This window comes from Periplaneta americana, chromosome 12 (genome assembly GCF_040183065.1).
Source record: "Periplaneta americana isolate PAMFEO1 chromosome 12, P.americana_PAMFEO1_priV1, whole genome shotgun sequence".
NCBI classification, from domain to species: Eukaryota; Metazoa; Arthropoda; class Insecta; order Blattodea; family Blattidae; genus Periplaneta; species Periplaneta americana.
In genome coordinates this window covers 17,852,323-17,876,311 of record NC_091128.1, presented here as the reverse complement: position 1 = coordinate 17,876,311, position 23,989 = coordinate 17,852,323, and the positions used below count along the sequence as shown (strand labels likewise).

General features: G+C 34.7%; 1 protein-coding gene across 5 annotated transcripts in view; it reads left to right on the top strand.

Annotated features, from left to right (window-relative positions):
- Positions 1–23,989, top strand: part of LOC138710199 (DNA polymerase alpha catalytic subunit-like) — a 558,528-nt gene that overhangs the window by 86,401 nt on the left and 448,138 nt on the right. For 3 of the 5 annotated variants that reach the window (XM_069840846.1, XM_069840847.1, XM_069840843.1), the window contains 2 exons: positions 3,283–3,417; positions 8,103–12,498. The exons of 1 other annotated variant lie outside the window; for it this stretch is intronic. The gene's annotated coding sequence lies outside the window, so the exon portion shown is untranslated. Of the gene's footprint in view, positions 1–3,282; positions 3,418–8,102; positions 12,499–23,989 lie in introns of those variants that run through there. One more of the 5 variants, XM_069840845.1, reaches the window with a different exon arrangement.

Sequence of the window (23,989 nt, the reverse complement as noted above, 5' to 3'; positions counted from 1 at the left end):
GAATAAACACATGAAATTAGAAAGTGTACACAGTGGTCGAATCTAGACCCCCAGGTCGACTCTAGGCAGTTTCACGGTAACTGTTTTATAAATTCTAACTTTCCGCTCTTTTGAGAGCAGACTGGATGACAAAAACTTCTCAACCGAATAATAACAGGTATTTCCCATATTTATTCTATGTTTAATTTTCTCGCAAGTGTCATTTATATTTGTTACTGTTGCTCGAAAATATTTGAATTTTTTCACCTCTTCAAAGGATAAATTTCCTATTTGTATATTTCCATTTCGTACTATGTTCTGAAATATCACCAGTAATTTCAAATTTCTGTGTTAATTACTTTTGAACCACAACACATATTTCAAATCTGATTATGACAATGAATTCCTGAGAAAATTTTGGCCTTATCTGCTATGCCACATGACAACCTTCAAATTAAGAAAAAATGTCACATTGATCTAAGATGGTGGCCATGTTCTGGAAATACCCAGAAGAAGTTGGCTCTGTCATTCATCCTTTCGTGAGCTGGTCAGATCTTTAATTTTCCCTTCCATCTTCGAAATAGAATGGTGTCTTGGAACTTTTTAGTCAACTGGTATTATAATATAGATGAAATTGTTTTAATCAAGTTATGAAAACTCTGCTTTTGCTTTTCTCTTATAACTCAGAATTGTTTTACTAGCTATAGGCCTAGATAACAAAATTGGCATTTCCAAATTAGAAAGGCCGTCTCTGTCCATAAGTACAAGAATAGTGGAGATGAGTACCAATATGTAATCAGACGCACAGTGATGTCACGTCACACAGGACTATATTAGGAGATAGAATCACAGCGGTGACTTGCCGAATACTGTGAATCATACTGTGAATGAAGTAAAAATGAATGAATGATTACCAGGGCGTGAAACTGAGAGAGGAGTTTCCGGTAGCAAGACTTTGCAGGCTGTTGTTTTGTTGCCTGATCACCAGAAGCGCTAAACATAAATTTTCTGATTGGACTAGTGGCTTGTGCAGCAATTGCTGCAAACTAAGTCCATGAAAAGTTCAAATAAAAATTGTTCAGATTTATTTTCAATGAAGAATACCAGACATTTTGATAGTTATTTGCTTCCATAATAGTGAAACATACTCCCTCTGAATGTTTTTTTTTTTTTTTTTTGCCAAATACTTTTCCTTGAACCTATCCGTCTTCAGTTCTTGAGTTTCAATGCAAAATCGCTAGTAACAATGTCAGGATGATCAGTGGGTTTTTCATGTGGGAGTAATGCAGTAGCTATTTCGGGTCATTGTGGATTGTATGTGACAGTTAAGAAAATGTAAGGTTTGTCATGCTTTGAACAAAAGACTTAGCATCTTGGTATAGCTGCTGCATGTTTCGTGAACTACCCTGAACTGTAGAGGGCAGAATCACTTTTTCCCACTAAGAGATCTTGCTGAGGTGATCAAGAGTCTACAAAATCTTGTAGGCCTCTTATTTTATAAATAAGTAATACCTTTTGGTCTTTTCTTATGAATTGTAATTTTTTGCGTTTCTTCCAGACAATACTGATCTATCAAATACTGCTGGATTAATTTGTGTAGCAATGAATGTTATTTCGTATATTTTCTGTAATATAGACTGATGTGAGGAATTTATTGCTGAGATGTGGAAAATGAGGCGAATGATATGTCAGAGTTGTAGAATCTTATATGCGCCCTAAATAAAATTGTCCGTCATAAATCGTTAGCAGTTTCAGTGTTTCATTCATTGCTGCTTGCGGGAAATAAACTTACTCATCACGGTAGCAAGAAGTGAAATGGAATGCTATTTTCCCTACAACAAAATATGCTTGGCAGCGATCACAAATCTAATCAATTAAACCAAAGAAATATGAAATTAATTGTGATATAGTTTAAAGATGCAGCAAAAATAGGAATCATGACTCAATTACTACCAAGGAAAGTTAGAGAATCAGACATATAAATATCTATATCACACTGCCATTACATATATGAAAAGGACCCACACCACTTGATTAATAATTGTAAAAGTATTTCATTTTTAATAACAGTATTGTTACCTTACGTAAGTTTTATAGTTTTCAGTAACATAAGGTTATATAGGCCTATAGCCGTTACTCAGTAAATTATAGAAATGAAGATCTAATATAAAATATTCTTCCTCTGCGTCTACTTACATAAAGCCCCAAAAGGTTTCACTTTCATATATCAGTATAGCATTATGTGTTGCATTAACTATAATAATATTTCATTTTTAATGGTATTAATGTCATCAAACATTCTTAAGTTTTGTAGTTCTTAATATCCATTACACAGCTGTACTCTGAAAACTACAGACTAGAGAATCAGACCTGTAAATTATTTTTTATACACTATGAAAACATTGCACAAATGAAGATCGACATATTGGCATTATGATGGGAAAGAATCTGAGCCGTCTGAACTCTATGTCAGCAATCCTGTAGGTCATGGCCTTCGTGTAATAGCCTATTGTTTATTGTAGTGTGTGTTTTGTTTTATTCTGAAATGCAACATGGCCGACTTGATGCTCGCTTCGCTTAAGGAAGCGAACATCAAGTCGGCCATGAATGCAATTAATTAGTTCTCAAAACTGACGAAAGATAGATTTTGGAAAAAAGGAAAATGATGTAGGAAAATTGACATTTCACTGAAAACTACTATTTTTCCGAAAAACTTTGGGTTCCAAGCTTCAAAATGAGGAGTCATTTATTAAAATCCATTCAGCTGTTTTACCGTAATTTCCATTACCAGGTCAAATTATATATATAGCATGTGGGAAACCAGCAGCTATTGGGAAACACCATTGTATACGAGATATATCTCGTAGGCAACAGAAAGCCACACAGAACAACAAAATAGCAGCTATATTTCTTTTGAGACGAGAGCCTGATGACTATTTCATAAGTTGTTTGTATGTTTATGTTATTAATCAAGAAAATATGTGAAAATTTCATCAGGACAACTATTTTATTTTATTTAAAAATATTTAAGAAATATTTTATTTATACTTCTTTTTTTTAATTTTTACTTATTAACTTAATTATGTAACAAACACACAAAAATAATAACATTCATCTTTAACAGTCTTTATAATTTGATCAACAAAACAACCAATATCACGTTCAAAATTTCAAATGTTAAGCTTCACAGCCAGACCACCAGAGCGCACTCTTTGTTCTCTGCTTCCCTGTTGTAACATGTGCCGTGCACTTCTATTATTTTGTTGTTCTGTTGATTTTTTGGTTTTTGGGTTGTATGTGTAGGATTTCCTGATGGTTCGTTTGGAGATGTGTTTACAACCACTGAAGTTGTGCTTGGCTTGGGACCACGACGACTCAGCTCTGTTAGAGACCTCAATTGTGGTAGTGGTAATTCTGCAGGAACTTTCACCACTAGTGGTAAGTGTAACATTTAAGTGTAACAGTCAAGTGTTTACAAGCACAAGAAAATGAAAGGATTCAAGAAATATAGAATCAAATAGATCAGCCGCAAATGGGTACCGGTATGAAATCAATAAAATTATATTCATATAAAATAGGCTAGGCCTAGGTACTAACTTGTATCTCTAACACTGGTAATGTTATGATAATGAACACAGGTTGATCTTTGACATGACGAACATAAAGTAGCCTAAGCATTGCTAAGTTCATCCTGTGAACAATAGTAAATAGTTCAGGAATTTCAATCGTTGTTTTAATGTCTTAATTAATATCGTTTTACATCAACCATTAAGTGAGAAGCTCTACATTACGGTTTCCCTTATATGGGAATTTTTTTTTTATGTATCAAACGTATACCCCCTAATTTTGTTTTATCACAGTTCCTCTTATGTAAAATTTTTACTTAATTGCATGGCTTTAACCCATGCCGACTTTGCTTTCAAATTTTAATTTCATTTAAATTTATTGATGATTAATGAACAAATCAATTTCGCAAGTTTTCTTTATTTTTCTTCCGACAACCATGGTCTTCATCTTGTTTGCATTTATCTTCATCTCATACTGCTCACAGTTGTCAGTTAGCTCCAGTAGCATATCCCTTAGTATCGTCTCCTCTTTTACTAACAACGACATATTATCAGCAAATTTTATGCACTTTATTCTTCTTTCTCCTACTATCACCCCTCCCATGTTCTGAAAACAGTTCTTTACCAAATTCTCCAAGTAGATGTTGAACAGATAGGTGATAAAGGGCATCCTTGTCATACTCCTCTCCCTATTTCACTTTCTTCAGACATTTCTTCTCCTATCCTGACTTTGACTTGTTGTTTCATATAATTATGTTGTTGTTGTTTTGTAATGCTAGGCGTTTGACAATAAAGTCATTTCACCTCTTGCACTCCAATATTTTTCAAAGATATTGTCATGGTCAGCCACTGAAACACAGATTTTGGGGTGTTCTGAATCTATTTCTTGATTTGAATTCCACAATGGGCGGTTAGGGGACAGATATATACCAATTCTATGCAGGCGTTTGGCCAAACAGTCATGGCCTGTTGCCAATTTAAATGCAGCTACAGATGATTTGCGTGGTAAATCGGAAATTAACTGTGGATTATGATGCAGAGAGTTTCATTTTTTCCCTTGAGATTGTGTTATCAAATTTTGTTTGTTGAAGTCTAAGTGTGTAGATTTAATAAATCTTTTCACAGAATAACACGTAGATTTAGTGACAGGTCTGTAAGTAGCAGTGCTGCCGTTCTTTGCTAAAGCATCCACATTCTCATTTCCCAGGATTCCACAATGGGATGGTATCCATTGGAATACAATTCTTTTTGGAATATGTATGATAAGACTTCTTGTGTTCTACACATTAGAAATTGAAAACAACAAATCCATAAATTTTCTAGACATCACAATAACAAAAATAGACAACAAACACACATTCAAAGTATACAGAAAACCCACAACAACAACACACGTACACAACACATCCAACCACCCCACACAACACAAACAAGCTGCATTCCGAACAATGGTACACAGACTACTCAACATACCAATGAACCAACAGGATTACAACGAAGAACTAAACACAATCAAATACATAGCACAAGAAAATGGATACAACCCCAACATAATAGACAACATAATACGTAAGACAAAACAAAACCACAAAAAAACAGAAGAATACAACACAAACACAAGAACACAAAAAATACATCACACTAACATACGAAAACAAAAACACACATAAAATTGCAACCTCATTCAAGAAATTAAATTACAACATCGCATACAGAACAAATAACACTCTACAAAAACATCTCAACACACAAACAACACAAACAAACAAATACAACCACACAGGCGTATACAAACTCAAATGTAACACCTGCAACAACTTCTACATAGGACAGACAGGCAGATCATTTCAAACACGTTACAAAGAACACATCACAGCCATAACAAAATTACAAAACACTTTCACATATGCAGAACACATCACAAATGCCAACCACACCTACAGAGGCATCAACACAGACATGGAAATATTGCACATCCAAACAAAAAGCCAGAAACTCAACACACTAGAACAATATGAAATATACAGACACACGAAAACACACCCCAACGATATTCTCAACACACAACTCAATTTCAAAACACATACACTCTTTGACTCTACACTACGAACGCACCCTCACAGGAAACAAGAGGCACCAGGACCAACAACGACCAGTTCTGAAGATGATCCAAAATAGGTCGAAACATGTTAACAAGGTACATTAAAATTTAACACAAGAAAGTCTTATCATACATATTTCGAAGTGATACAGTGTTAAAAGTTGTGTAATCAAGATGTACAATTCTTTTATTGAGTGTTATTAATTGAGAGAGCATTTTAGTTATTTCTGCTGTTTGAGATGAAGGTGTGTGTTTAGAGACTATTGTTAGAATAGCTGCTTTGGAATCCGACAATATAACTGCATTCTTAAATTTATTCATGTTGTTGTTGTTTTCTAATGCAAGGCATTTGACAATAAAATCATTTGACCTCTTGCACTCTAATATTTTTCAAAGATATTATCATGACCAGCCAATGAAGCACAGATTTTGAGGTGTTCCGAATCCATTTCTTGGTTTGAGTTGCACAATGGGCAGTTAAGGGACTGATATATTCCAATTCTATGCAGGTGTTTAGCCAAACAATCATGGCCTGTTGCCAATCTAAATGCAGCTACAGACGATTTTCGTGGTAAATCAGGAATTAACTGTGGATTTTGATGCAGAGAGTTCCATTTTTTCCCTTGGGATTGTGTTATCAAATTTTGTTTTTTGAAGTCTAAGTATGTAGATTTAATAAATCTCTTCACAGAGTAATACGTAGATTTAGTAACAGGTCTGTAAGTAGCAGTGCTGCCCTTCTTTGCTAAAGCATCCACATTCTCGTTTCCCAGGATTCCACAATGGGATGGTATCCATTGGAATACAATTCTTTTATTGAGTGATATTAATTGAGAGAGCATTTTAGTTATTTCTGCTGTTTGAGATGAAGGTGTGTGTTTAGAGACGATTGATAGAATAGCTGCTTTGGAGTCTGACAATATAACTGCATTCCTAAATTTATTGATGTGGCAAAGAAGATTCCTGAGACATTCACTTATTGCAATGATTTCACCATCAAAACATGTTGTTCCATATCCAAGTGATCTATAAAGTGAGAAGAGACAGCACGTAACACCTGCACCGGCACCTTGTTCTCTGGAGATCAAGGATCCGTCGGTGTATAAATGAAGCCAGTTTTGTGGAGGGTACCTAATATTAATTGTCTCTAAAGACAATTGTTTCAGTATTTCATTGTTTACTTCTGATTTCAGTATTTCTTCTGTTAAATTTAGATTATATTCTATATTTAATAGAGATGTGGCATAGAAGATTTCTGAGACTTTTACTTATTGCAATGATTTCTCCATCAAAACTTGTTGTTCCATATCCAAGAGATCTATAAAGTGAGAAGAGAAAGCACGTAACACCTGCACCTGCACCTTGTAATTTTTCTTTTAAATTCAGGATGTTGATTTTCTGTTTTAATTCTTGAACCATGGATATGAAACTTCTTTGGGTTTTTAATCTACAGAGAGGAATGTATGAATGCCAATTGTTTCCTGGTAATCTGATAAGTTTTTTTATTTTGAATCAGTGCTTTTTCTTCTATTGTCATTTTGATGCTGTTAATGTTAGTGAAGTATCTCATAGAATCTGTTGGAGTTGTTTTGATTCCACCACTAATGAGCTTGAGAGCTTGGTTTTGAACACGTTCTATTTCGTTTATGAAAGGTGAAGTAATTAAAATTTCTCCGCAGTATGTCAGCACTGGCTGTACAAACATTTGGATGTAGTGTTCAAAGTATTTCTAGAGCATCCTCATTCCTTTCCTACTAGTCTTTTTAGAAGGGAGAATCTTTTACGAGCTTTTTCAGAAATATATTTAAATGGTTGCTCCATGTTAACTTACTGTCGAAATAGACTGGAACAGTATAAAACAGATTGCAATGAAAAGGAAGGAAAAAAAAAAAATTGGAATTATTTAAGTATGGTAGAATGGTAGTAAAAATCATCAATAATATTGAATTTGGAGAAGAAATATGTGTAATCATATTTTATTATACTCAGTTGTATAGCTTAGACAGTGGCAATTAACTCTAGAGACACGATTTGACTTTTGTTCCAAGGACAAAATGAAATGTCAAAAATGACTTTAAAGATCTACATACCATTTTATTTGTCATTTTCACTATAAAATTATAGTCTTCATTTGTTCTGAGACATTCCCTAGTCCTGTCAGAAAATTTTCATCTAGAAATTAGAGTATTTTTCATATATTAATAGTTCTGCCAACACAAAATTGTGGACAGGTTGAGGTTATCAACCTGGCCGTCTTCGGAGTGGTATTTATTTATTATTCTATACTTTATTCATTTCTCTTCCTTTATTAGTTTGCATATTTTATGTTTATAATTCTTTAGGTAGACTATACGTATTATATGTAATGTAGAAACAAAACTGTACAAATAACCAAAATGTTTAACTCAGGGAAAGTCAAAACAACACTCACGTTTGATAAATCTTTGCTCTTCCAGTAGCTAAACTCCAGCCGTCTACAGCAACAACACTTCCTCCTACTGCTATGGCAAGTGCGGATTCACATTTGACAGTGGAAGGCACGACTCCTCGACAATATCCTAAAGGAGATGACCTTGCAACTGTGACATATACGTTATGGGTTGGAACAAACGTGACAGAATTTCACCATCAGTGTGACAGCTGAGAAGTATTCGACTTTTTATCACATAATGCAAATAGCTGCAGAACAAGATTCCCACTATGTGTGAGTATCATTTGTTACCACTACTGAAACATAGATACCCACATTCTGATGCCTCCAGATGTGGACTGTATAGACCCTCCTGAATTCCGATATTCTCAAACACATTAATTTTGATAATCATTCACTTCATTTAAATACCGAAGTACCTAGGGGGGACCAAATTCACATCGATAAAAAAGATGGCACAAAGGTTCAAAATCAATCAAATCAATCAAACTCCTGTATCTCCTCATGAGGAGCACAGGGCATTCACAAAGTGCCTCCATCGGACCCTATTTGTAGCCAACTTCTTCACTTCACTCCATGTTTTCCCCTCCCTAGCAATTTCCTCCAAAGCTGTTCTCTTCCATGTATTTTTTGGCCTTCCTCTTGTTCTACTACCCTGGGGGTTCCAATGCAAAGCCATTCTTTCTACTGCTCCTTTTTCTTTCCTGATTGTGTGCCCTATCCAATTCCACTTTCGTCTTTTGATTTCTATTGTGATTTCTTTCTGATTTGTTATCTTCCATAGTTCTGAGTTTGTGATTATATCTGACCATCTAATTTTTAAGATTCTTCGTAAACATCTATTAACAAATGTTTGCAGTTTATTTTCTATAATTTTACTTGTTTGTCATGTCTCACAGCCATATAATAAGGCTGATTTCACATTACTGTTAAAGATTTTAATTTTTGTAAATTGAGATATAATATAAGATTTCCATATTGGGTACAACTGGACAAATGCACTATTTGCATTTTTTATTCGGTTCTTTACATCCTCAAAGGCTCCACAATCCTTGTCAATTATACTACCCAAATATTTAAATTCTTGAACAGTATCAGTGTTATTATTATTTATTATAAATTTATCTGTCTTTTTTACTATTTAACCTCAAAGGTTCGGAAAGGAGGACATTATTTGAAAAAAAGAGGACAGAAAATATGTATTTAAACTTACACTTATTATACCGGTACTTATTATGTCAGTATCTATTTTATTACAAAATATTTACAGTACAGATTTAGGCTTATATCATACTTAGAAGTATATTAATATCTATTTCATTACAACATAATTATGAAAAAATTAATAATAATGTTTTTACAGTTAGCTACATATGAAAGTCAATGGAACTATAATTGAATAGCTTATTTTGGAAACATAACATGTGACATTTTCGCATATCGGTATGTTACTTTTTTAACCAGAGTGCTCTAAGATACTTATGACAAAACTTGATAATATAAAATGATTTTACAGTTAGCTACATATGAAAACAACGAGCATAACAAATAGGAGCAAAGAGTGTTATGATCATTGGCAAAGAGTATATTCTGTCGTTGCTGCTGCCACCTACAGGCAAATTACTTGAGAAAAGGGTCAAATCAGATACTTTCAAAATATCAGGCATACAAGTTACGAAAAGGAGGACATTTCTCGATTTTTTTTTAAATCCGCCTGGACCCCGGACAAAGGCCTAAAAAGGAGAGTATGTCCGGACAAAAGAAGGCGTCTGGTCACTCTAGAAGTACCTACTTATTAAAACCTTTTTTATTAAAAGAGTTGTATTCCAAGTAGAATGTTGAGTTACAGCACAGTTGCAATTATTCAAGCCAGCCCAATTCTTTCATTTTTTTTTTTTTTTTGCTTAACTCATTTCCCGAATAAAAAAAACAATCACAGAGTGATGTACTAATTGAGTAACGAAAATTAACTCTGGCGATATGTATTAAAATGTGTAATGTTTTCAGTTTAACTTCAATTTTAATTTACTTTAGTGTTTGTCAGACTGTGAACAAGCATACACTAACGTGAATGTTGAAAGAAAACGAAAAAAAAGATCGTGGATTTAATAGAAGATTAAGTTCAGAAATTGTGAAAATTAAATGATGAGATACCTACTAAAGATAAAAATTGACGTTGAGTTCGAAATGGAAAGTATCATCATCAGTTCTTACTGTGGATTTGTGGTTGTTGTATCTAAGCCTACGTTCTTTCCTTGTCCAGTATTTGTAGTTTATTACTGCTCTTAGGAATGATACTTCTGTCAATTCAGTCTTTCATAATCGAGTCTTTTTCTAAATTCAGTTTTCGAAACCATAAAGCTCGAATGACCAATAAGGAAAATATAGACGTTGTGTAGAGGACTGATCAACCCCTCACTTTAACCCTACAGTAGTTGCTGTAAGTTACTGTCACATAGTAGTCGCTGTGGACTGGCACTCCACAAGCAAATAAAAGGGTTTAAATTTATTTACAGTCATAAAGAAATTATGGACAAATATTTTTGTGGAAAAAATATATCTTAAAAAAAAATGATGTACGAAATCATTCAATCATTAGAGTCTTAACTATGTAGACGTGAGAGACAAGACGCTTTGTAAGATATTGCTCGCACCCATGTAGCCAAAATATTTTTACATGCTGCTCGAGTTTCATCTTTGTCGCAGCAACACATGGGAATCATAATATAAATATGTATGTAATGTATTGTATTGTATAAGATTAGATTAGCCAATAGAATTACAAGCATACCTACTAACTTATACAGATTAGCTAGAACTAATTGTGACAGTAGTAACTGCTGCAGTTTTAACTGACATTACAGGCCGCTGCGGACTCTTTACTTTATTTAGCTAGCTAGTAGGCAACGTGAATACAAATTAAAATTATAAAACAAAAATGTTTCTAGCCACTACCGTAACAGCCAGGCTCGTGTACGATGTGGTCTTAGCCAATAATAGAACATAAACTTTACAAAGACAGTTAATGGAATACGGAACTACGTGTTGGGATCCCTATAGAATATATCAGATAAATTCCTTAGAAAGAATCCAGTATAGGGCAGCTAAATTTGTTAAAGGTAAAAGAGAAGATGGAAACAATACGATAAAAGAACTTAAATGGGAAACTTTGGAAAACAGACGTAGGAAAACTAGAATAACATCATTGTATAGAGCACATCTAGGTCAGAAAGCATGGGTAGACATAACGGCTTGGTTAGAAAAGCCAACGTACTATGGTAGGAACGATCATGATTTTAAAATCAAATGTAGGAAACAGAAAACGGATATAGGTAAATTCTCATTTTTAAATAGAACTATAAATGATTGGAATGACCTACCTGCAGCGGTCTTTGAGGGCTGTCCTTCCTTAAGGAGATTCAAGAATAATTTAAAAAGTTGTGTCTAAAGTGAAAATTAAAATTAAGGTGACATTCAACATTTAATTTTTTTAAGGTGACATGTATTTATCTAGCCTGACGAGCTTACTTCCTTGGTTTGAATTGTAAATTATTTAAAAATAGCTTTTAAGAGGGCCTTAGACTAGAAATGTTTAGTTTAAATGTAGTTCTGTTTATAAGTATGCATAAGGATGTAATTATTTGACTTATTTGAACTGTTGTATCAGTGAAGCGAGGTGAGTCAGTGAAGTTATGGTTTTATAGTGCAGTGAACAGTTCCGATCAATGATAATTTATAGCGTCAATGAAATGTGTTCTATAGTGTCAGTGAAATGTGTTACAGAGTGTCAGTGAAATGTGTGCTAAAGTGTCAGTGAAATGCGTCATAGTGCCACTACAGGGAATGAGATGAGAGTAAAGTGAAAGACTATTGAAACTTATGTAGGACCTATACATAATTATATAGGTTGTATTGTAAAATTAGGTATTTTATTTTATGTTTTATTATTATTGTGTTAAATTGTATTTTGTATTATTGTATTGTGTATAAAATTGTATATGTGTTGTAAAATTGTATTGTGTATTGTAAATTTTATTGTGTATTGCTTATCATTTTATTGTGTATTGTTAATATTGTATATACCACTGCCACCTGGTGCTTGCCCACTTGCAGTGTAAATAAATACATACATACTAAATACAGTAGGCCTAATCAACTTGATTCAAACAAGTGCAAAAAAAAAAAAAGAAGAAGAAGAAAGGAAAAAAGAGAAAAAAAAAACACATTTAATATAAATTGACAATCGGACAGAAGCCAGTGGTATTCAATAAAAACATGAATATAATCGACAGAAATGAAAAGATAAAAATACATACATTTGTTAATATTGTATATCATGAATAATTTTATAAATTTCTTTTTTAAAAGGTTCAGTTTTAAAATATTTCAAATTTGGAAAATGGTTTGTAATTTTATTATAAAGTCTTGGGATCGAAACTAGCACCATGTTTAAGTGCTGTACTTGTATGACATTTAGGCTCAGTTAATGGGAAAGTAGACTTTTGTCGTCGAGTATGATATTCATGTCTATTAGATTTATGTTTTATTAGATTTCTGTGATAGTAAGTTAGTAAACTATATTTATAAATTTCTACAATAGTTCATTGTTACTCAACTGTTAAGAACTGATAAGCAAATGCGAGTTCAGAGCTTAAAATTTGTGGCAATAATGAGAAGTCTTTTGTTGAAAGCTATGAAAATTGGGAAGAAACTGGGATGACAGGTACGCGGGAAAACCATATGAATAATTCTCAGTGGAGTGATAATCTGTATGCAACCACTGGAAGGTTAAAAAAAAAAAAAAAAAAAAAAAAAACCATGTTGAAGACCGTAAATAGAAAGTGAGAAAAGTTGTTGTTGTTTTCTAATGCCAGGCATTTGACAATAAAGTCATTTGACCTTTGAGAAAAGTAGAGTTAGCAATTCGGAAGCATAATTTCAACTTTGGTCCCTTTAGGTCACATACTTTGGCGAGAAATAACAATATAATAATATGATCACTTGGAGCTGTACTTATGAATTGTATTTTATTTTAAGGGTTACAAGATGGATGACACACATTTATGTCATTCAGCTGGTTTGCCTGAACCGCTGTTAAATTTGTCGTAGTTCATAGAACCAGTTGTTAATTTTTTAAGTGAAAATGTAAGCTTCTTTACAGAAAGGAAGAACATTAATTCAACAAGAAATTTCCCAGTTTTTAATATTGCAGTAAAGATAATGCAAAAATAAACGACAATACAGCTCCAAGTGATCATATTATTATATTGTTATTTCTCGCCAACGTATGAAGGCAATCAGAACAGGAATATGATAATTATGCCTGCAACCTTGAAACCCGACAGTCCAGTACCCCTTCCGCTTCAATGCTAATAGCGCATGTAGAACAATGAAATGTAGTGTTCAAAAACATAATTTAGCGAAATTCGGAGAAAACAACTTTGCTTATGTACGCAGATGATATGAATCTTATATAGCCCCATAAACAAGATCTTTAAAGAACCTTGAATGCTTTGACAGACAAAAATAATTTATGCATTAATGAAAGAAAGACAGTCCAGATGGTCTTTAGAAAAGGAGACCGACTTGCAAAAGAGAACTCAATAATGCGCTAGTGTCAACAACTTGAGATTGTCAACTCCTTCAAGTACTTAGGGATCACCCTGCAACCAACAACAACGTCATGCTGCATTCATATACAGGATAGAACTGCAGTTGCAACAGAAGCTATATTCGAAATAAAGACTATCACATGCTTTCATTGGACACTGCTACTGTACTTTTCTATTTCAAAATTGTCTCTATACTGATAATCAGTTATGGACTAGAATTAATTAGTATAACTAAGTCTCAAAGGCCTAATCACTATTCAGCAAGTGAAACCTTGGTTTCTCGAAATGTAGGCTACACTTTCCCGGCGATTTACGAACTGGCCAAGGAAACTTTTCTCCTTGAAGACCTGAGGATGCGACTCTCACCACCCTCTACCTTCAACTCATCAGACCATCTACTAGAAAGTCACCTGAAAAGAGAAGAGATATGGCCAGACTTCTACTGCATGGGTGATATGATGGATAGAGAATGGACACAACCAAATTAAGATCTACGACACATACTTACAAGCTTGGCAGTTCATGGTTACCACCACAAAATATAAAAGACAACCTGTTATTATACACCTGATGATGACTGTGTGTTCTTTATGAGTCATTCCACGTCAAATCGCACAGCAATAAAACACGACCTTCTCGGAAATGGTCGAATTTTTTTTCATGAATTCCAGACATCAAATAAGGAGACCCGTATTTTTTTATTTTCACAATTATTAATTATTTGTGTAGTTATGAATATTTGAAGTTACGCAAATTATGCGCGCACTGTTACATAAACTCGCTTGGAACTTTGTGTCTACATATAATTGAGATTTGCGGTTTGGCGCATTTGAAAGACGAAATACAACACTTTTTATTATTTTAGGCCTATCACAAATAAATTTAAAATTTGGCCTATTTTTTTAATCATTTCGTTTTCAAAGCAAAATTACTATATTAAATAGCCAAGTTAAAAATCTGAAAAAAATATAGACTTGTTCGCTGATGTATTATCTGTAAACTACTGCATTTATAAATATGGGATCGGCACTCATACATTTGTAACAATTTATTTTCCGGAGGCCACTCGCGATGCCCAGCTAATGAACTGCTTGCAGCCATAGGCTAGAAGGCTGCCCGTGGAAATTTCCCGTTGCATCTGATGTCACCATACTAATCATCAAATGATTAATACCTTAAGGAACAGTAAATATCTTATCTAAAATTATTTTTGCAGTGTAGGCTTTCACGGCCGGAGTCTATATGTAGATTCATTTTCCGGACTGAGAGGCCGTGGTCTATTAGTTGGTTTTATACCAGACGTTTCGTCTGCAACTGCGGCAGACATCTTCAGTGGAGTGGTATCCGAGGTCGCAAGACTCTTCTCGGCGTACCTGAGGCAACTGATCCTGTGTCTGGTTGTGCGGGCGTATTTATAGTGCGGCTCGCGGGCCGAGGCTTGTTGTCGCTGCGGTCCGCGCCGCTTTGTTCGCTGCTCCCGTTCTGGGTTCCGTCCTTTTGTTGTAGTGGTGGCACTACAACAAAAGGGCGGGAGCAGCGAACAAAGCGGCGCGGACTGCAGCGACAACAGGCCTCGGCCCGTGAGCCGCACTATAAATACGCCCGCACAACCAGACACAGGATCAGTTGCCTCAGGTACGCTGAGAAGAGTCTTGCGACCTCGGATACCACTCCACTGAAGATGTCTGCCGCAGTTGCAGACGAAACGTCTGGTATAAAACCAACTAATAGACCACGGCCTCTCAGCCCATAAAATTATTTTATTATTGTCAGCTCAGGGGGAAGCCCTTCACAGTTTATACTGTAATATAGCCAAGTGTTTGATGATAGCAAGACTGGGTAAGGCAGTAAACAGATGGCATGAGAGAAAAATAATCAGTTTGGGTTTGAATTTCGCGCAGTGATGTGACTTCTATACAACATGAGTGATGGTAAAGATCGCGTAATATATAACAAGTGTTTAAATCCATTTACCTTCCTAATCACGCTTTTAAAAAGAAAAGTACACTAAGACGCGTAAGTCGCGGCTTATTGATAAAGCTCAATTTAAAGGAGTCTTTGAGTGTGCAAATATGTGATTTGTTCCGTAAAAATCAATCAATTTCCGCATAGGTCAGGTGAAATTATATGTGAAGCCGGTAGTTCTTGTGATATTAATAAACATGAATCAAATGAAAGTGCAGACAGAGAAACTGATTATCCCAGTATTTCTTCTAGCAGTTCTATGGATACAGTGCTAGAAATCAGTAATATTGAGGGATTAAACAAGAGTTTGATGTCAATAGAATCCCCTATCAAGAAAAGAAAGGTACAACAAAACGATACCCCCGTGAAAATTTTCAAAAGTAAAAGGCTCCCTAGCATGTTAAGTTTTTCATGTAGAAGATGCATCATCATCCATTCAAAAGTCAGCCATATTTTATTTTTGACGGAATGCAAAGAAAGTACAGCCTGAAAATTACATAGTTATTGCAGACTTTTCTGAAAATTATTCATTTGTAATACAAGATTCAATACAAGGTGTGCATTGGAACATATGCCAAGCCACAATACAGTACAATTTTAATTTTACTTCCTACTTTATTTTATTTTATATTCTCTTATAGGCCTATTAATATTATATCTGAACTGTGACCGAACACGAGCGCTGCTCATTCAGTCTCAAATTTTGTTAATACTACTGTATCTCCTTTTTTTATATTGATTGTATTATTTTATTTCTATTTCTCTTATTTGTAATTATATTCTTTATTCTGTATATTTAAATAAATAAATAAATCCTTTCGTAGTATATTTCAAAGGAGACACAGAAATTCGTTACAAAAGTAATGTCATCTCAGAAACTATGAAACATGACACCGATCCCTTTCACTTTTTTCAGTCCGAAGCAATCAATTTCTTAAAGCAAGAATTCAACGATATGGAAAAAATCATCTACTTTTCCAATGGATCAAGTTCACAAAAAAAAAAAAAAAAATTAAAAAATAATTGCTTACATGAAGATGATTATGGAATTAGTGCTGAATGACACTTCTTTGCAATGTCGCATGGTAAAGGTCCATGTGTTGGCATTGGAGATACTGTTAAAAGACTTGCCACGAGAGTTAGCCTATACAAGATCCTATAACAACACAAAAAAAAACTGTTTGATTAGTCACAAAAAACATTTCTAACGTGTCATTTATATTTTGTCCATTCAATAAGCACAAAAACCACACTGAAAATTTGCAGGCCAGATACCATAATCTAAAACCAATAACTGGTACATTAAAATTATATTCTTTCATTCCGTTGTCAAAAACTGAAGATTTAGTAAAACAATTTTCTTTCAAGAAAGAAGGTAGGCGAATGAAAATTTAAAATGTGAATGAAAAGAAACATTTGAAAAGCATAATTTACAATTATTTGAAGATATCATAATAAGTAAATTAGCAGTGTTTCCTCGAGTAACTTGATCCGTACTGGGTGTAATGTTGTAACGTTCAGTCAATTATCCATTGCCGATAAACCTCTTAGCGTGCTTTAACGCTTCCCATCCACTGCTGCTGCGCCGACCGCTACACATTCTGTCATAAGTAATTAAATTTCCATTAAACTATTGGAGATCCCATTCTGATTTTTTCTGGAATTATTAAGAATACTTCAGTGCACCTAGTAGGAATTTTTTTAGATTTTTAATAGGTCTATTTCACATTGATGTATATGTTTTAAAAATTGAATTATAAAAAAATATTTGAAATAATTATATTAAAATTAGTTAGTAAATATTTAATAAAAGACAGTACTTTAAGCTTTTAAATGCATTTTTCAAAAAAATTTTAACATCAATATTGTCAGAAATATGATGCTTTAAATGTTGCATTGTGCGACATTTTTAACGAATTTTAACATGTAATATTTAAAAAACATGTGGACTTTGGAGGAAATAAAAATACACTTGTTGGTTTATGAGACCCATAGAGTTGGTAAAAAAAATATAAACGCAATCAGAAATATGAAGGTCAAAATTTGTATAATTTTGTGCGATTTGACTTGGAATGACTCTTATGTGAATCACATTGCGACAGATAACACATAACAAAATGCAGAAATTGGTCTGTTTCTATAAAAGAATATAGCAAAGTTAAACACTCAACAATATGCATGTTAGTGCGTTCTTCTTCTTATAAAAAACATAACTTAAAAAATATATAGACTTTCTACTACAAAATACAGAGTCTTTCATAAGTAACGAGTCTATTGAAAAATCAACTGTTTTGGATAATTTTTTGAAATGATGTTCATCCTGACGAGAAAGAACCCTTCCCATGCCGTACAGTCAATTTGAAAACAAACACCCCCCTCCCCCTGCCACCAGAGGAAGCTACTTATCCTTGTGTAATGTGCATTTGATGCCAACTTAAAATGACCTGGAGCATGGCCTTCTATATGCCAAGGATAATGGCACACAGCCATGCCTATATACATTGTTGTGATAGACTGGAATAATAGAATGGCACTCAGCTGCTTAACATTATTGCAGATGAGAAAAATTGCTGCCTGGTTTGAATTTGGAAACAGTATCGCTCAAATTAAGCATTTACTCTGTAGACGAAGTGTTTCCAGGCAGGTGGATCAGCCAAACAGGCTCAGTCTGTTGGCCTCTGCGATCACCTGATTTAACTGCCCTGGGACTTCTTTTTCTGGGGATTCATCAAGAATCTATCTTTGCGACTAAGCCACACACTGTTCCTGAATTAATGGAACGAATTGAACACACGATACAAATGGTTACGCATGACATGCTCACTGGAGTCCATGAAGAGGTGATACGTCGCTTACATTTGTGCATTCAGTGAATGGAAGATAGTTTGAAAATTGTACACCATAATTTGTCAACAATTGAAACTGGTTTTACATTTATTTGTTTTAATCAAGCTTTAAAACGCTAACCATTCTTTCATTATTTTAATAGCTCTGGCAGCAAGCGGAGAGGGTGTTTGTTTCCAAATCGACTGTACGGCACAGGGAAGGGTTTTTTCTCGTGAGGATGAACATCATTTCAAAAAATGATCCAAAATAATTAATTTTTCAATAGACTCGTTACTTATGAAAGACCCTGTACACTATTAAGTACATAAATAAGATACCGTCATCCCATAACTATAGTCCTGGAACACAACTATGGTCCATTCAAATTTTGTACTTCATAACATAGTTCCTCGTTTATCTATATTTTTTTTCTATACTGTAGAAGTTTGGTGACTGTTACTGGAGATCCTCACTGCACCAATTACCTACGGCAATGAATAGGAAACGCAGCCAGCCTTTTGGGAACCTTTCCAGACGCCAATTTCTCTGGATGAGATTTTCTTTATTTGAATGTCTGAAAGCAAGACAAGGGTGAAGTACGAATCCCCTAGAATGAAGATAACACTCCACTCACGGCAAGAATCGAACTTTTGCTCACTAGATGGCAGCATATTGCAGTTCACTTGCAACTACATACCGTGGGAGGGGTTGCACTCTACAGTGCAGTGACGGATTTACAGACAGTTGCACCACTACACTCCTACCTACCATATATAATTAGAATAGTCCATTCACGTGATATTTAATTAATCATTTTTCAAAGCAATTTCTTCGAAATTGGGATTTATCTGTGCATGCTATTTTCAGTTGCGCAAGCATCACTTAAGCGGGATCTGTAGCTGGACTTTATAAATTTAATTTTAGAAATCAGCTGTTTGCACTGGTAGGTTGATGAATGCATACCGTCATTTCCCATAACTGTGGTCCTGGAACACAACTATGGTCTACGATACAACCATTCAAAGATCATTGTAGAAGTAACATAGACCGTTCGTAGATAGCTGCAGTGACTTGAATTCAAGCTACAGTACAGCAAGAATATAGATAAACGAGGTACTATGTTATGGAGTACAAAATTTGAATAGTTGTATCGTGGACAGTAGTTATGTTCCAGGATCATATTTATGGGAAATGACGGTACTCATTATTTTTCAAGCAAACTGTCTAAGCAGTGGATATGTAGTACTGGACATCTTTTAAAAAATTTTAGCTCCCAGTAGCCTTCACATTCTGCTTTCAAGAAGCCATCATTCTGCAAATCCAGTACCTCTAACTGCAATTCTGGGATAACATTTTCAATTTAAACATGAAAAGGAGTGGCAAAAATATTGAAATCTTTCTCCATCCTTTGAAAACCACTGAATCTGTGTTCTTTGAACTTGTATAATAGGTGATCTATTTTTAAAATGTACATATTTAAGTTCGCGTCCTGAATATTTGTAACTAATCCTAAACGTGAGAAATGAAAGAACTGCCTTTCTTGTAAGTGTGATATCCTCTCGATTCATATGATTCTGCGAAAGGCATTGTATCACTAATGAAGCTTCAAAGTACAGCAGTCCAGTATAATCCGCCATGTACACGTGCAGTATTTTCATGGATTGGGGGAAGGGGAAGGTAGGAGGTAAGTTTGATGCTTTGCTGAGGTCTGACATCACTGCTGCAATGCCGCAGGAATGTCCACCATTGCCCTACACATACTTCTGTGCAGTTTCTCTTTATTTATAGCTGCTTATTGTTACCTTACTTAACATAATTCATATTAAAATTATGAAATTTGGGTCATTAGCGAAAGAACTGTTTGTTGGAAAATTAGAACACCACCACTGATTACACATAAAATAGCTTCCTGTACAATTCTTTTTGCAGTTTTGAGGCAACAGAGTGGCCCAATGGACACTATGTACACATCATAGCAGGCTACAAGGAGGAGCCATCTTGTTATCATTATTGGCTGCTGTATCAGGTCCCCACACTGCCTGAACCAGCCAGTCCTCCTGGAAATAATTTTGTCACACCAGTCGGTAAGTTGAATTACTATTAAACTGATGCTCAGGTAGTATATCTTGCATGTATTTAAAAATGGTAGTAGGAAGACCATATCGATTTCAGATTTAGGATTTTTAGGTTATGTTTTTGAACATTTGAGAGAAAACAAACCTGTTTCATTCATTATACAGTACATGCTCTGAGACCTGGCATGAATAAACTCTGTTCTTATAACTCCGTTCATAGACTTACATATCTTATTTTCTTTTTCACATCATTTTTGACACTTTCATCAGTGACGTGCAGTCCACCCAAGCAACCCAAGCACGGCTTGGGCAGCACTGATTGATTATAAGGATCACGATATCTACGTAAATCCATGATTAAACTTTCTGTTTATTTAATCATGAAGTCCTGAAACGTTTCTAAATACGTTTTGTTAATTGTAAGTCGCGTGATGGGGCATATACAATGCACATACTGCGTTCCCGAGCTGGCACCAGTGTGCCAGCAGTGCTAAATGCAGGTTAGCACGGAGGTTGCCATGACAACCCACATCATCATAACTTCTAGCCAATGAGGGGCGCCTCACGAGACTATAGTAGATGCATATACCCCAAGCAGCTTGTAGCCTGCCTGGGCTGGCTGTGTGCGCGAAGTCGAATGAGTGTAAAACATACTGTTTCTCTCACGTTTGTTTGTACCGGTACTTTGTAGTTACATTGTGTACGTGTATATAAGTGCAATGAAAAGTTTTGATTATGTCTGGTGATAATAATAATTTAATTCAGCAACAAAAACTAAATACTGTAATTTAACTAAAGCAATACGTGGTCATGATGTTGCTATTGCACATATTCGTGCTTCTAACGCACTCGCTACTTTTGAAACTGTGCATATTGAAACTGAGCTAAGTGACCAAACACAACAAAATATTATTCTACATAATGAAAAGGTAACACGCAATAGAGACATTCTGAAAAGGCTTATAAACGCCATTTATTTACTTGCAAAACTGGAACTTTCATTTAGAGGAAACAGTAAGTCGAAAATGCCCAACCACGGTAATTATTTAGAACTTTTGGACTACACCGCCCAGTACGACCCTCTTCTAAAAAATCACTTGGAGACATCTACAGTATTCAAAGGTGTATCAAATCGTATTCAAAATGATTTAATTGAATCTGTTGCCAGTGCACTTCATAAGGAAATTGAACAGCAATTACAGAAATCTAATTTTCTTTTGCCATATTAGCTGATGAGACAACTGACGTCTCGAATAAATCATAATTTTCTCTCGTTTATCGATATACAATTGAAGAAAGGGTGGTAGAGCGGTTTGTGTTTCTCCGTGATGTAAGTGAAGACAAAACAGCGGCAGCACATTCTGATCTTATTTTTAAGACATATTCAAGACTTTTCAAACTGCAGTAAGAAACTTGTCGCACAGAGCTACGGTGGAAGTGCAGTGATGGCCTCTTCATTACATGGTGTCAAGCTAATATTAAGGCGTCTTTTCCACAAGCTCTCTTTGTTCACTGTTATGCACACTGTTTAAATTTAGCACTGTCCCAAAGTGCTTCAAGTATTCCTGAATGCCGTATTTTTTTTTGCTACTCTTTCTGGGCTTGCATTGTTTTTCTCCAAATCATCAAAGCACACAAAATTTCTTGATGAATTTCTGGGTCGACAATTACCACATGTTTCCCCAACAAGATGGAATAGCTCGTCACAACTTACCAATACTTAATAGTATTTTTAATTTTAGGCAGTAGTTGCAGTAGGCCTAATCTTATAGATTTTATATATATAAAAAAATTGGTACCAAATACCAACGTATTTTTATAATTAGTAATGTTATAAGTATTTGAATCAAATATAAATAGTAAGAAGGAAAAGAAAACTTGACTACGTGGCTGGTTGGGTAATCTGTTGGGTCACCGCACATCACTGACATTCATTCACAGTGCACTGCCCAAGGGCAAGTCTTTCACTGCAAACCCACCATTCTCCAGTCCTTCCTATTTTCTGCCTTCCTCTTTGTCTCCTCATATGATCCATATATCTTAATGTCGTCTGTCATCTGATATCTTCTTCTGCTTTGAACTCCTCCCGTTCACCATTCCTTCTAGTACATCCTTCAGTAGGCAGTTTCTTCTCAACCAATGACCCAGCCAATTTCTTTTCCTCTTTCGGATCAGTTTCAGAATCATTCTTTTTTCATCCACTCTTTCCAACACAGCTTCGTTTCTTACTCTGTCTGTCCATTTCACATGCTCCATCCTTCTTCATATCCACATTTCAAATGCTTCTATTCGCTTCTCTTCACTTCGTCGTAATGTCCATATTTCTCCCCCCATACATGTTTCTGCTACACTCCACATAAAGCACTTCACTAGTCTCTTCCTTAGTTCTTTCTGCAGACATCCGCAGAAGATGCTCCTTTTTTATTAAAAGCTTCCTTTGCCGTTGCTATTCTCCTTTTGACTTTTGGTACATTTTACATTCTAAATATTTCTTCACAATTAGGTTGTTACAACAGTTTCTCAACAGCAGTATCTTAAAGACAACATATTTTGTCTATTTTCATTCCATTATATCCTACGGAAAATATAATTTGGGGAAATTCAGCAGATAGTATTTTTAGTAGGTTATTTTATGACGCTTTATCAACATCTTACGTTATTTAGCGTCTGAATGAGATGAACGTGATAATGCTGGTGAAATGAGTCCGGGGTCCAGCACCAAACATTACCCAGCATTTGCTCATATTGGGTTGAGGGAAAAACCCAAAAGAATCCTCGACCAGATAACTTGCCCCAACTGGGAATCAAACCCAGGCCACCTGGTTTCGCAGCCAGACGCGCTAACCATTACTCCACAGGTGTGGACAGCAGGTAGTAAAAATATATCCTATTCTTATTACAAAAAAAAGCAATTAGAATAGGTAATAGTTGGAGCAAAGGCTAGAGAATCATGTAGACCTTTTTTTTTTTAAATTAGAGATTCTGACCTTAACAAATTAGTATAATTATATGCTCTTTAATAAATTTCATATTATGTAATAAAGAAAATTTTCCAACTAATCCAGCCATATATAGTATAAATACTCGCAGAAAGAATGATTTTCATACACCATCATTAAATTTATCATGCTATCAAAGGGGAATGTGTTACATGGTAGTAAAAATTTTCAATAGTCTTCCTGAAGACATTAAGAATCATAACCAAAACCCTGCATTATTTAAGGTATAACTAAAAAATTACTTAATATCTCACACTTTTTATTCTGTAGATGAATTCTTGACATTTCACAGTACTGTGTAAATATTTTAATATTATTAAATGGTAAACATATTGCATTGTATAATATGTTATTGTTATTAAGGTATCGGTATTAATTTTGAATATATTTCAGATTAACATTTTTATGTCAAACATAAGAATTGGACATGTTCTT